At 47.0% G+C, this 12,826-nt stretch overlaps 1 long non-coding RNA gene across 1 annotated transcript; it reads right to left on the bottom strand.

Annotated features, from left to right (window-relative positions):
• Positions 1 to 4,848: 4,848 nt before the first annotated feature.
• On the bottom strand, positions 4,849 to 12,289 carry LOC134157374 (uncharacterized). The gene is made up of 3 exons (XR_009962300.1): positions 12,026 to 12,289; positions 9,671 to 9,746; positions 4,849 to 5,149 (listed from the first exon to the last, which is right to left on the bottom strand). It is a non-coding gene; the product is annotated as an uncharacterized LOC134157374 (long non-coding RNA).
• Positions 12,290 to 12,826: the final 537 nt, after the last annotated feature.

Below are 12,826 nucleotides of genomic sequence, written 5' to 3'. Positions count from 1 at the left end.
AATGCCCTATGGTTTGCAGGTGGCTTTTACTCAAAAAAGAAACTAAACAAACATATAAACAGAAAAAAGGTGACAAGAGCTCTAGCATGCGGGAGGCAGGGAGGGAAGAAAAATATGGACTAGCTGGTGCCGTGCTTTCCTATTTCCCTGGCTTCTAGGAAAGACTAAGCTATGTGAGAACAGCTTAATGCTAGTACCAGTGTTCTCCCCTGCCATGGATACACCTCCCACTGCAACCAAGGGCTTTGATTTTTAATCTGGGAACCACACAGTAACTTTCAGGAGGTGGGAGGGTGGGATGCTGCTACTGCCAGCCCTGTGCTCCTGGCTGCCTTCAGAGCCAGCTGCCCCAGCAGAAGAGCAGCAGGGAAGCTGTGAAAACAAGCTCAACCAAGGGGAAAAAGCAAGAAATAGAATTCGTATTACAAGGTAAACAGTATTAACTCCATCTTGGGGGAGTAGAAGCATCACAGCAGTGATAGGGTTTTCTGTCCACAGGCTGTGGAAAGGGGGTGGAACGCACTCCACCCTCCCCTTGTGTAACACTTCCCACGCAGCAGCTGTAAATAATCATTTACCTATGTGTGCTGCTCTTTTGCTGCTCTTTTTAGGGCTTTTCTTCTTAAATGCAGCTCCTGGAGGGGTGGCTGTACTGAGATGAGTGTGGCACAGCCTTGGCACTGGAGCTGGCAGAGCAACTGCTACATGCAATTGGAGCTAGAGCTGGTGGCCCTGGGTTACTCCTGCAAGCAAAGCTGCCAGTTGTGGTAAGGGGGATGGGAGAATGTGGGCTGCATTTGTTGTTTTTCCAATGAAAACAGCTCAACAATTCATTTTAGTCATTGTTTTTCCCAGACCTGCAATAGCATTTCTCCACCCTTTGCAGTTGCCTAGAAAAGATCTGGTAAAAGCACATTGACCAAAACCCATCTGTCAGTGAGCCAAGTCTGCTTGTCTACCTGACTCCAGGATTTCAATGCAGGTGCTTTGGGGAATTGTTTGAACCTTTTCTGACTTCAGGTGCTCAGAAAGGGGAAGACATTTTTTTAATGGGTAAAAATGCCCTACCACTGATCCAGACCTATGGGTTGTCTCTTTTGTGGGGGGTTACTAGCCACTGGCATAGTGTAATGTGACTTAAACATCCTCTGGGGAGTGCACATAAGATGGATGCTTGGGGAGCATGAGCAGAAATACGCCCATGCCCAAGCACACAGCTCTGTGCAGGGAGTAAGGGAAACTAAGAAGTAATGAAACGCTCTGTTGCTGCCTTTCTTAGGGGAGGGATGTGGCCTTGGCCCAGCAAACAGAGTCTGCACAAGAGGGAGTCTAATTTACAGTGCCCTGTAATTTGCTGATGCCGTAATATGTTTAGCTTGGGGAAAAGACTCTGTTGATGTTAATATGTTCACTCACATTGGAACGGCGGTACGTGCCATTGGCATGAAAAACACCACCACACTGGGCTGTGGTTGGACCATCCTTGTGAAAATACTGGGGCAGTGGCTCAGCTGGGGATAAACTGTCAGGAGCTGCCTCCTAGACCCTCCAGAGCCAGGTAGGATCTACTGCAGTAACACTTTTCATTAAGAACTAATGTCCAGGTTAATCAGACTCAAAGTGTCAGCACTGGATCAAGCAATATTTCCCTAAACCTTTTGAACTGATGACAATGTCAAAAAACAAAGCTCCACTCCCTATCTGCAACCTTTTGCCAGACTGCTGCTTTTTGAGCCCACACAATGATGGTGAGGGTGTTGTTACTTCTGGTGATGATAACAGAAATAACATGAATTATCTCCAGGCACAGGCTGGGGTAGCAGGGTGATGCACCTTTTAGAGACACTGGACAGACAGACATGCATTGAAAGTGAATAACTACCACTCTATGATCTGGTTCTGCTTTGGGATACAACATTGACACAGCTCAAATATGCCTTCCAGTTTGCCTAGTAGATTTGTTATTAATAATTGTTTACACCTATGCAGCACTAGAGCTCCTGGGACTGCTCCAGGCTGCTTTGTGTTTAAGGGTAAGTTTGCAGCGCTATGCCTTGCAGATAGAAAATACTTGTTAGAAATTCAAGCTAACTCCAGGGCAAGTATTTATCTCCATGGGACTTACATGGCTCTTTACAGTTTTATCTGCACACCTAAATTCTTCATCACACTCGGATCAGCCTAGTGGTTTAGGACAGTGTGTTCATTCTGCTTAGCAGCAGGCAAAGTATAACCCTAAACCTTAAATCCCTGAAATCAAGGGAAGTGCCTACAGATCTATGAGGCTTTGAACTTGTGTCTCCTGTCAGCTGTGCTGGTGCTCTAATTTTCCTTCTTCACAATCCATCATGTACTTAGGGAGCTCTGTATGAGTTGGCTTGAGACTGACCAGCTGGTATGAGTTATTTGGTTCAGGCTGCAGGCACAGGATAAAGATGGACCATTTTGTCCACAGGTTACCCTGGAAAGGCATGCTTGCTCCATCCTTGCTGGCCATGTGCTCTTGCCTCCTTTTTGCCAGCTCTGAAGCACGCTGAGCTGAGCCAGGTTTGTCACATGGATGGTCAGACCAGCAGAAACCAGGGAGCAGGTCTGAGACCCTTCAGCTCAAGGGCAAGGGAGAAAGGCAGAGCAGTGGGGTAGGATTATGCTTTTGGCTCTGGCAAGCCCCGGGCACAGCAGGCCAGCAAAGCTCCCAGCCATTCTGCAGAATTGTTCAGAAGCTGGAGCAAGTAAGAGTCTTTCTGGTGTTTGATGCTGCAGAGAAATGACCAAGCTTTCCTTGCACACACCTAATGTGGCTGAAGGCATGAATTAGTCCTGATGCAATGCAGCTCTTATCACCACAAGACCATACTTAAATAGGAATTTCCTTACAATTTTTCCCCAGAACCAAGCTCAGGCCAGCTTTGAAAGGTGATGACATCATGACCCAAGTTAGGAGCAGATGAAAACTTCCTTTACAGAATTGCACTTTGCATGAACTTTCTTCCAAAGAAGATGGATCAGATGTTTCAGATTGAGTTAAAGCCATTAATCACAGCCATAGCAGTAGTTAAAAATGTGGCAGGCCTTTTATAACTTGTTTGTTACCGTAGACCACAATGTCAATATTGCAAAAGTGTAGTTTGTTGCCACCATAATCAAGTTGTCTAGCACTGAATAATGGACCAGTGGAGGCTGCCTCTTTGTATCTTGGCATACACAGCGCTCAGCAGTGTGTGTCAATACTGAGAACACTTGAAGGATTGCATTGCTTTGTCTGCTTGGACCCGAAACCACAAGGGCTTTGGAGGGGATTCAAGCTGATTCGCAAAGTAACTGCTCTAAACCAGCTTACCCCCTCCTAACATTGGCAAACTTGCTTATCTATGTCTTGGCTTTCAGAAGTTAGCCCTCCCTTTCCTCCTATTATTCACCTGGATAATGAAATCCATGCTGTGTGAAAGGAGCAGTGATACACTGCATGTGAACGCATGTGAACTGACAGAGCTCTGCCATGAGTGTGCTGCTAACCCCAATTTTTCCAGTATTTATATAGATGGCATTGGTCCCAGCCCCTCTGAGCAGTGGCTTCAGTTTAGCTGTGCCAGGTGCTGTACAAACATCTCAAAGCTGGAAAAAATATATAATGTATTAAGGGTGGGTTAGAACCAAACATATACACTTAAATCAACTTGCTCATGCATGACCAAAGCACAGTAATAGTTCTGTTGAAGCAGGCAGTATTAGGTTCAGCGTCCCTGAGCCTGCACTGGGAATAGCAATACTTGACTCCCCTTTGGGATGCAACTTGGCTGTTTCTATTGATTTTTAAAGAAGGGATACCTATGGAAATGACAGGACAAACAAAGCACAGAGGGTCCTGGGACTGACCACAGTCCCATCCCTGTTTTGGTCAGTAATGTATTTCTTACAGAACAGCTACAGATGACACATGAAGTGCAGGGCAGCCTCTGCTCCCTTCCTGCCAGAGGAGAGATGTGCAAGTAAAGCAGTGTGAGTATTTCCACAAACAAATTTAGAGAAAGGCTTGTTTGGAGCTTCCCTGTGACATGAGTAATTACGATTCACACTTCCTGGACAAATGGGAGCTAAAAGCAGTAATTACAACAACCATCACGTTCCTTGGGAGATTCTTTCAGTTTTTACTTTCATTCAGAACGGAAAGAAGTTCAGAAGGAATGCTGATAAAAGTTAAATAAACACTCTTCCTTCTGCCCCTGGAATTCATCTGCAAAACAACACACAATGCAGCTATCGAGACCCAAAACGTTCCTCTCAGATTTGTGCATTTTCCTCTTAAGAGCAATTGAGGCCATTTCCTGCAAAAGGCTGTTTCTGCTCAGTGTCTATAGCAGTGTTTTTCTTCTCTGGATAGGTGGCCACACATACTTGCCAAGACCACTGGTGCACTTGCTGCTGGATGTACTATAACAGTCTGGGATGAGAGAAGGTATCCCTCCCCACAAGCATGACACATGGGTCTGCTCCTAACACCAGGAATTCAGCAGCAGCTCTCTTCCTCTCTGTGTTCCTAGTCCCCTTGGCAGTGCAATCTCTTCCACGTCAGAGATTTTTTTTCCTGGTGGATGTTTCCATGTGGATTTCATTCTGTTTGTGGAAGCTGCTGTGTGTACAAACTAGAGGAACAGGGTGGGAGCAGTGTCAGCTTCCCACACGTTATTGCTGGCTGTCCACAGCAGGTGGGGAAGGGAGGCTCTGGGCTCCATCGAGCCAAAAATCTGTGGGAAGGCTAAGGATGGTTACTATAATGATGGTATCTCCTTCCAGAGACAACCAGAAGAATGTGGTGGGTGCAATCTGGGACACATTCCCACACCCGCCTCTGTATACTTACACTCATTCAGCTTGAACCTCCAATTAAGCTTGATGGTAGCAATTAAAAACCCCAGCAGTATCTGTTCTTACTCATCTGTGAAAACCAGTTAGCGAGACTCTGTTACAGATGATCAGTCAAATTTTAAGCTGACTGGTGATGTTAGTCTCTCAGGATAATTCTGTCCTTTGGAAATGCTGTGCATGTTTGTCAGTGTAACATAGCACAGCCCAACACAGGGAGCCTTCCAGCAGTGTGAAGTTTAGTTACTCAGTAGAGTGGAGAATGGGTATCTGCTCTGATTAGGACCTGCAGGAGTAAAAGTGTGTTTGTGTGAATGTGTGCACACACATAGGTGACACACACACACTGGATTACCTTTGCAAGGGCAAGTTCCAGCATGTTAGACAGCCACGGTGTCTGCTTGAAAAAGGCTTCCAGTGGCATCATAAGAGTAATGAAAGCTTGGGACTGCTGCCATTTGTGGGGCAAATTCTGTTATTTTTATATGGGGTTCCCGTTGGAAAAAAGCTAAGTCCGTTTGTTTGCTGTAACAACACAGGAAGGGAAGAGGTTTTCCTTTTATCCTGCTGTTACAGCTACCTTTGTCATCATATCCCTTTTCTCATCAGGTTGTGGTTTGTATTCAAACTGGCAAAGGTCTTGTCCATAGGTACCATTCAGTAAACAGTATTAAGTTAGAGCCAGTTTTTATCTAGATGAAATTAAGCAAGCAGCAGATCAAAGATGTAACACATTTACCTTTCCTTATGCTAGAGCAGGAAGGGGTATATTGGACCCCATTATGAAAGGGTTTCCCTTGGTTCTGGTAATAGAAACTCCCAACTGCAGCTGATCAAATAAAGCCCTTGAGGTCTGAGATAAAATGTCCTAAATGTAGTTGACAAGCTTCTGATAAAACTAGTTGTGAGCCCCTGCTTCGTTTGGGTGCTCATGTCACTTCAAATCCAGAAATGAACCCCATCTTTCCAGACTATTAATGTTTGGAAATGCCAACACATTTTCAGATCTGGAAGTGCCCTGAGGCAGTCCTTGGCTACCAACTCTGGACTTTCATCAACCACCAAAACTTTGACTAAGCCCTTTCTCCTTTTGGATAAACAAACCACCCTTTGCCTCCCTGATCCCCATCCAACACCACAGTCACATCAGAAAATGAAAGCAATTTACTGATCTCAATGGCTCATTTCCCAACATAATATTCAATGCTATGAGTCATCCGAAACGACCCTCCCTGTTTCCGTTAAGGTCAGAAGCAGTTTCAGTGGGGACAGGCAGGGCATCCTGCCTAGTCACAGCACCTGCCATACAGTGCAGGTGGAGGAAGGCTTCCAGCTTCTGCCTCTGCCACAGCTCCTTGATGGCACCACTCAGGGGAGTATATTCTTTGCATCAACAGATGTGGTTATCAGTTTACCTGCATTGTGGCAAGGTAGTTATAACTCCACCAGAATCATATGCTGGAGGATCATAAATAAAATCCAAAGTCCTACCATAATCTGGGGTGAACAAGATCAGTAGCATTGCCGGAGCCTTCTTTTTAAATTACTCTTTTTGGATGCAAATAACTCAGTTTAATAAATGTAGATGCTGCCCCAGGACTCAACATAATCTGGGTGACAAATGAGGGATGGCTGGGAGGTAGGGAGTGTTACCTAACTTTAGAAACAGTTTAATCTCTTTCTTAGAGCTACAACAAGGAGGACTTTTCTTTGTGTTTCTGTCCTCAGACAAATTTCCTTTGTTCTGGTGCAGTTCTTCCTCCCCTGGAATTTGTTGTCCCAACTGCCTTACTCGGTCATGCTCAGGCTTGCTCCAAGACCGTGTCTTAGAAGTCTGACGAAACCTTAATGATGCCCACTCCCCTTGTACATCAGTACCCAGCCATCCAAAGAGAAACCACAGAGCTTTGTCCTGAGACATTAACCCAGCAGCATCCCATGGAGAGTGGGAATGGAGGGATCACACCTGCTGAAGCCCGGTGTTTGAGTACAAGTGCTGCATGACTCAGATATCCTGAGTGGTGGTTAACTTGCCAGAAGCACAGGAGTCTTGTCTGAGTCCTGTCTTTCTTGATGAGTGTTTTCACACCCAGGCACACCTTGAGCGGTGTGGAGGACTAGGAGCCACCCAACAGTCCAAGGCTAGGGCACTCCCTTGTGAGGATGCTTGCAGCATCCAAACTGACCAAAGCAGGAACGTGAATTCAATCTTCCACCTCTCACGTGGACATCCTGACTGCCAGCACCTGCACAGGCTGCCCTTGCTCAAGCTGGCCCTATTTTTGGCATTGAGCACGCCTGGGGCAGAGGCTGGGGACATGCCTGTGAGTTTGTCTTTAAGGTGTCCAGTTTGAGATGCTCCTTTGCAGGCATCTTGGGCACCTTGGCAGAGTTTGGTGAAAGCTTGGGATCCTTCAGGGTACATGGACACCCCTGAGTGAGGAACTATGGCCCAGGAGCCTGGTCCACCCCGATCTGGGACAAGACAATCAACAGTCTTGGTGTCTGACTCATCCCAGCTCTCCCATTTAACTTTACTGAGGAGCAACCTCTTAAATAATGGTGTGATTTCAGACTCGAGTGAATAAGACTTGATAAAGGTGTCACTCTAGGATTTATGGATTTAAGTGCAAGCTTAACTGCTGCTTTAGTCATTGTCTAAAGGGCAACAGCAAAATGCAAAGTCTAAGGCAGCAAGAGACCTGCTGCAAAAACCCTCTTCCATTTCATTGCTACTCACGGAGCTGCGCAGCCATTTCTCCATACTAAATCAGAGCAGTCTGAAATCTCCTGCATCATTATTAACCCTTAGCATGCTCCTCTACACATAGAAAGTCCTTTTGCAAGAGGTAGGATGAAGCCTAGAGAAAAAAGCCACCCTGTGTTCAGCAAGGGAATTCTCTCTTCTAATGTCAGAGCCTTGCTGCTCAGAGGGCCGGCGTGTGGCCGATTTTTTCCACATGAGGTAGGAGCTGCCATCACTGGAGAGAGCAGAGATTCACCTGAGCTGCAGAAGTTGTTTCCATCAGTGCTGCCTGCACCTGCCTGTGGAAAACCCACTTTGAAGTTACAAGCAGGGAGAGCAGGAAGGAACCAAGCTCCATTTCTGGTAGAGTGGGTATCTACACCCTCGCCCTGCTGCTTGCTTTATTCTGCTTTGCATTTGTTCCTGTGCTTTGCAGGCGCAAAACTCAGGTTTCAGGAAGCATCTCATTACATTTCCCATATTTTGAAATGTAGTGACTCACTTCAACTGAGCCAGCCACTGCTTTGTCCTTGCCCTGTGTGCTAAAGCAAGCACATGGCTCCCCCCTACCCCATGACTGGCCCCTGGAGTCCAAGGAGCTGGGGTTCCAGTTAGCAGCCAATGCTCATCACCTTCCCCCTCAAAAAATGTCCCTTTGTGCCTTTTAGACACAAACATGAATGTACAGGAAAGGGCAGTGGGCGGGGGTTGTGCTGAATAATAAGCAGCAGACAAACAAGTCGAGCAGGTCTGTGGAAGCAATTCAAGGCAGGCAAGCCAAAAAGATCAGCAAGGTGAGATGTAATTATAATCCCTCTAAGCTGGGACACCAGGAGCCAACGGTTGCATGACACAAACATCAGCCGTGCAGCCCTGTTACACCAAGGGGAATTAGGCCCCAGGTAACAACATGTTTACAACTTCACATTTATCCCAGCCGAGCCAGCCCTGTGATAACGTAACTGTCAGCGTGTTGTACCTTGGCCAGGCTAAAATAGAATCATAGAATCATAAAACAGGGTTGGAAAGGACCTTAAGATCATCTAGTTCCAACCCCCCTGCCATGGGCAGGGACACCTCATATAAAATCTTTTTGTGTGCAAGATGAGGTGGGGAAGGGGACATAGGGCAACTTCTATTTAATTTTCCTTTCCTGTGTCCTGTCCTGAAAATATTGTACTGGAGAGCGATTTATTCAGGATTTTCCCCATTTTCCATTGTGTGTCATGGGCTTTACTGGTGTATTGATGATGAAGGGGGTGCAGAGTAACAGCTCACATCCAGCAAAAGTAAAATGAAGATTCAGAGACCAAGTGAACCAGTCCCCAAACCTCTACTACACTGTTGGATAACAGAGGCTGAAAGGTACTTCAGTTTTCACCAGAAAATAGCCTATGGAAGCATCCTGCTCATTAAGCTATCCCTTATTTGTTTTCTCTCTTTAGCTGTATGAAGTTTGCAATCTTCCCAACATGAAAGGATGAAAGGATCAAAGGTGGATATTGTGAGCCAATTGCCCAGCCAAAAGCTACAAGGAAACCCAATGCTATACCCTAAGACAAAGCTTAACTAAATGAGCATCATCATCAGAGTGAAATAGTGAAAGAAAGTGGGAAACTTTCAAATTGTCCAGTCACTTCAGATAAGATCTGTCTTTCCACAGCTAAAAAAGGAAATCAAATCAGAGGGGAAGAAAAAAAAAAAAAAGAAAAAAAAAGAAAAAAAAATGGGTAAATGCTGAAAGCTTTCGGGCTTTGTTCTTTCATCACAAGGAAGAAAAAACAGGGACACATTTGCCTCTTTGTAAGTTGTATTTAAGAGCTAGACCCTTCTTCATTTTGAGCCAAAGGAATTGTTGCTTTTGAGCTTGGAAAAAAAAGCAGAATCAGGGTCATGATTTTAAAAAAGCTTAAATCCCAGGCATGTTTTAGAAACAGATTCAAAAGCACATGCTCACTGCAATTATCTACGCCTGCGGTGTTTTCGGACATGTGGACTTCAGGAAAACAATAGCCAGCCCTGTTATCAGCACAAAGGAGGATCAGTTTGGAATTACTGTACCTGTAATGTCACAGCCATCAGTTCTGAGGGTTTCCATTCCCACTGTTGTTCAGCTGTGAAGTTACTTACAACATTCCTGAAATTAAAAAAAAAAAAAAAAAAAAAAAAGGAGAAAAAGGCATTCCTGACTGAAGTGTGGAGCTGGCACCGTCTAAATGGTAATTCTTAGCACAGCTCTTGCCTAAAACCAGGAGGATATTCTGCCAGTGGAAACTGATGGCTTTTGGATTAAGAAAGAAAATAAAGTCAATTGGAGAGGACATCTGAGGGTGCTCGAGCTTGAATCTTTGCAGTGCCCAAGGATGACAGATGTGATGGATAAATCTCCATCTGCAATATTCCCATGACTGTTTCCATCTGTTTAAAACACAGGACCATGATGAACCAGTGCAGCTCCAGAAGATGGATTAATAGAAAGTTTTGGAGATAATGGCAAATATCCTGATGCTACCTGGTGTGATCACTCATAAGGCACTCACATCTTGGGTAGCTGGGTTGGGCTGGTGAGGAAGTATCTCTTGGAAGCCCTGAGCTTGTTATTTAGGTTAACTATGTGTGACTCTTATATATTAGAGTTCAACACTCCCAAGGATAATATTGTTGAATCTCAGAAAGTTGGGTGGGACACAGCTAGGCATGGGCAGTCAAGCCTTAAGGATTGGGGGAGGGAGGGAAAGGTGCTGGTGGACATTTGGTGAAGTTTAGCAGGTTTTGCCTCCCCAGAGCAGGAGGCTCCATAGGAAGGGGTTCCTCTGTGCTGTTCGCACTGCAAACTACTCAGTGCAGGTGGTAACCTTGCTTAACCAAAGCGCCAGAAACCTTTGAGATGTTGGGTCTCTGTTCCAAGGGCTGCAGATCCTCAGTGGCCCAGGCCTCTGTGTGTGATTGCTGCTGCAGAGCCGAGCACAGGGCAGATGGAGGGGGGGACAGGCACAACAGCTGTATCTGCAGCAGCCATCTCGGCTCCTTTCATAATCGATGGGGAAAAACTGGAAGGAAGGCACGATTCACCTGACCTGCCTGAGCACCACAGGGTCGTGGCCCTTCTGCCTGAAAGTTGCCCTGTCAGGCTCCGTTTCCACTGCTCTGCCTGTCCCACGGCATTGCCACTCCTGGCTTTGGCTGGTGGCCCCTGACATCCAGACCCAGGCAGGACAGTGCCGCATCCCTGCTGGCAGCTTGTGCTGTGACTGCTGCAATGGGACAGAAGCAGCAATGCAAGATAGCACCCCCAGACCAGCACCCTTCCTCCCACATGGGTGATCCCTTGGCACCTTGTCACCTTTATCCACACAATCTCAGCATGCATTTAATTTCTCTTATCTGACAGAGGAGGAGCTGAAATTTGCACCAGGTGTGATTCATGTGCCATCACGGTGGATAAGCCCCATGCTGGTGACAATTAACAGTCACTTACGTAAAACACTAGGTTTCTAGGGTATTGAGCACCCATGAACCCATAAATCACATGCAGAGTATTCAGGAGCTCCTAGACCCTGATCTCTAGCAGCGGCATCCATAGGCTTTCTATTGCCCCAGGCTAACCAAAACTGTGACATAGAGTGACAGACAGCTAAGGTAACAGTTCCGCCAGAGGGCTTTCCAGTGTGTGTGGATAAGATACTCATACCTCCCTGTCATGCTTATTTTGAGAGAGAACTAAGCCAGTAACGCAGGACTTAGGGGTAGGGAGGAGTTGGGGGGACAGGGGTGTGTATGTGTGATCCTGGAAGGGAGGAGGCAGGACATACTGTACAGAAAAGGGGATGTGGAAAGAGGGAGTGCTTGGAGGCTTGGCTGGGGTGGAGAGGCTGGTGTAGGGTGAGAAGGTGACAGTGGAATGCGGGGACTGAGAGATCAGCCGCACTGGGCTGAGGAGATGGAGCTGAGGGAAGAGCCAGCAGAGGAAAGAAAACCTGGCAGGCAGTTTCCCAGCTTTCAGTCGCAAATGAGCAGAGGAGGGAGGGGCTCTGAAGACAGATATGCAGATCCACTAACGATCTAAAGTTAACCGTTCTCCAAAGACCTGCGGGAGCCAGCTCTGATGCTTCATCCTTTTGTGCCTGGTGGAAACACACTGCTCATTGCTAACTTGGCATGTGCAGAGACCAAGTGAATCCCCCTTCCAGTGGGAAGAGTGCCTGGTGCCAGGCTTACTGCCCTGCGGTTCCTGGCAGGGACCACATTGAGCTTTGATGAACCTGGTTAGCAGGGTCCAGGTGAACCAGTCCTGCAGGGAGCCCAGCAAAGCCAAAAAGCCAGCTTGTGCCTAGCAACTATGCACTGGTTAAAGTCAGCTTAGTCCTCAGCCAGAAAAACCCCTCTGATAAGTAAGTCAGCCAGCTTCATGTTTACCTTCCAAGGCCATCCAGCAGTGACATGCTTTGCAGAGCCAGGCCCAGCTCCAGTGAGAGGAGTGCCCGGGAATGCTGTGGTGGGGAAGCAGGAGGATTTATAGCTGTTTGCAATGGGGGTCGGGTGGGTCACCTGAGCGAAGGGGGCCTCCCAGGTCCTTTTCTCCTTTGCCAAGAAAGGCGTTCCTTGTTTGGCCTCCCGGATAGTTGGATCCTGCAGCCCCCTCCCAGGGAGTGGGGTCATTTCAGAGCAGCTGAGCCTGGGAAATGGACCCATGGGTTGGGCTCGCATCTCACTGGAGGCAGGATCCTGGAGGTTGTAGGGAGCTCGACAGGGAAATAAGCCAGGTTCTGAATGAGTTCTGTACCACAGAGCATTTCTCTCTTGCCAGCTGATCATCTCTTTGCCGCCCGCGCCCCCCCCACCCCTTCCTGCCTGCTCTCACACTAAACAGCGAGACTTTTTTTTTTTCTGATGAAATGGGGCAGATGCCCAACCCGGGAGGGGTGCATAGGGATGGGCTATTTTCTGCGTGCAGTGGCTTAGAGAGACTGTTTTACCACCCAGCAGAGAGGATTCTGCAGGGACTGTATCACCCTGATGGTACCCTCCCCGGACTGATAATTAGATCATTCCCCACTTCTACTCACACCACCATCACACCTGCTCACTTATTGGTGTGGGGTTTTGTTTTGGCCTTTTTGTCTACCAAGAACGCGGGAACCTGCTGCTCCTGGACGGCTCTGAGATGAGTTTCCGCTTCAAGCACTCTCCCTTCTCTTGCTTTCAAATCAGAGCTGA

Source organism: Pezoporus occidentalis, unplaced genomic scaffold (assembly GCF_034315485.1).
Source record: "Pezoporus occidentalis ecotype Australia unplaced genomic scaffold, CSIRO_AGI_Poc_V1 ctg95, whole genome shotgun sequence".
Lineage (NCBI taxonomy): Eukaryota > Metazoa > Chordata > Aves > Psittaciformes > Psittacidae > Pezoporus > Pezoporus occidentalis.
The sequence above is the reverse complement of the archived record's forward strand: the minus strand, read 5'-3'. Positions and strand labels throughout refer to the sequence as shown.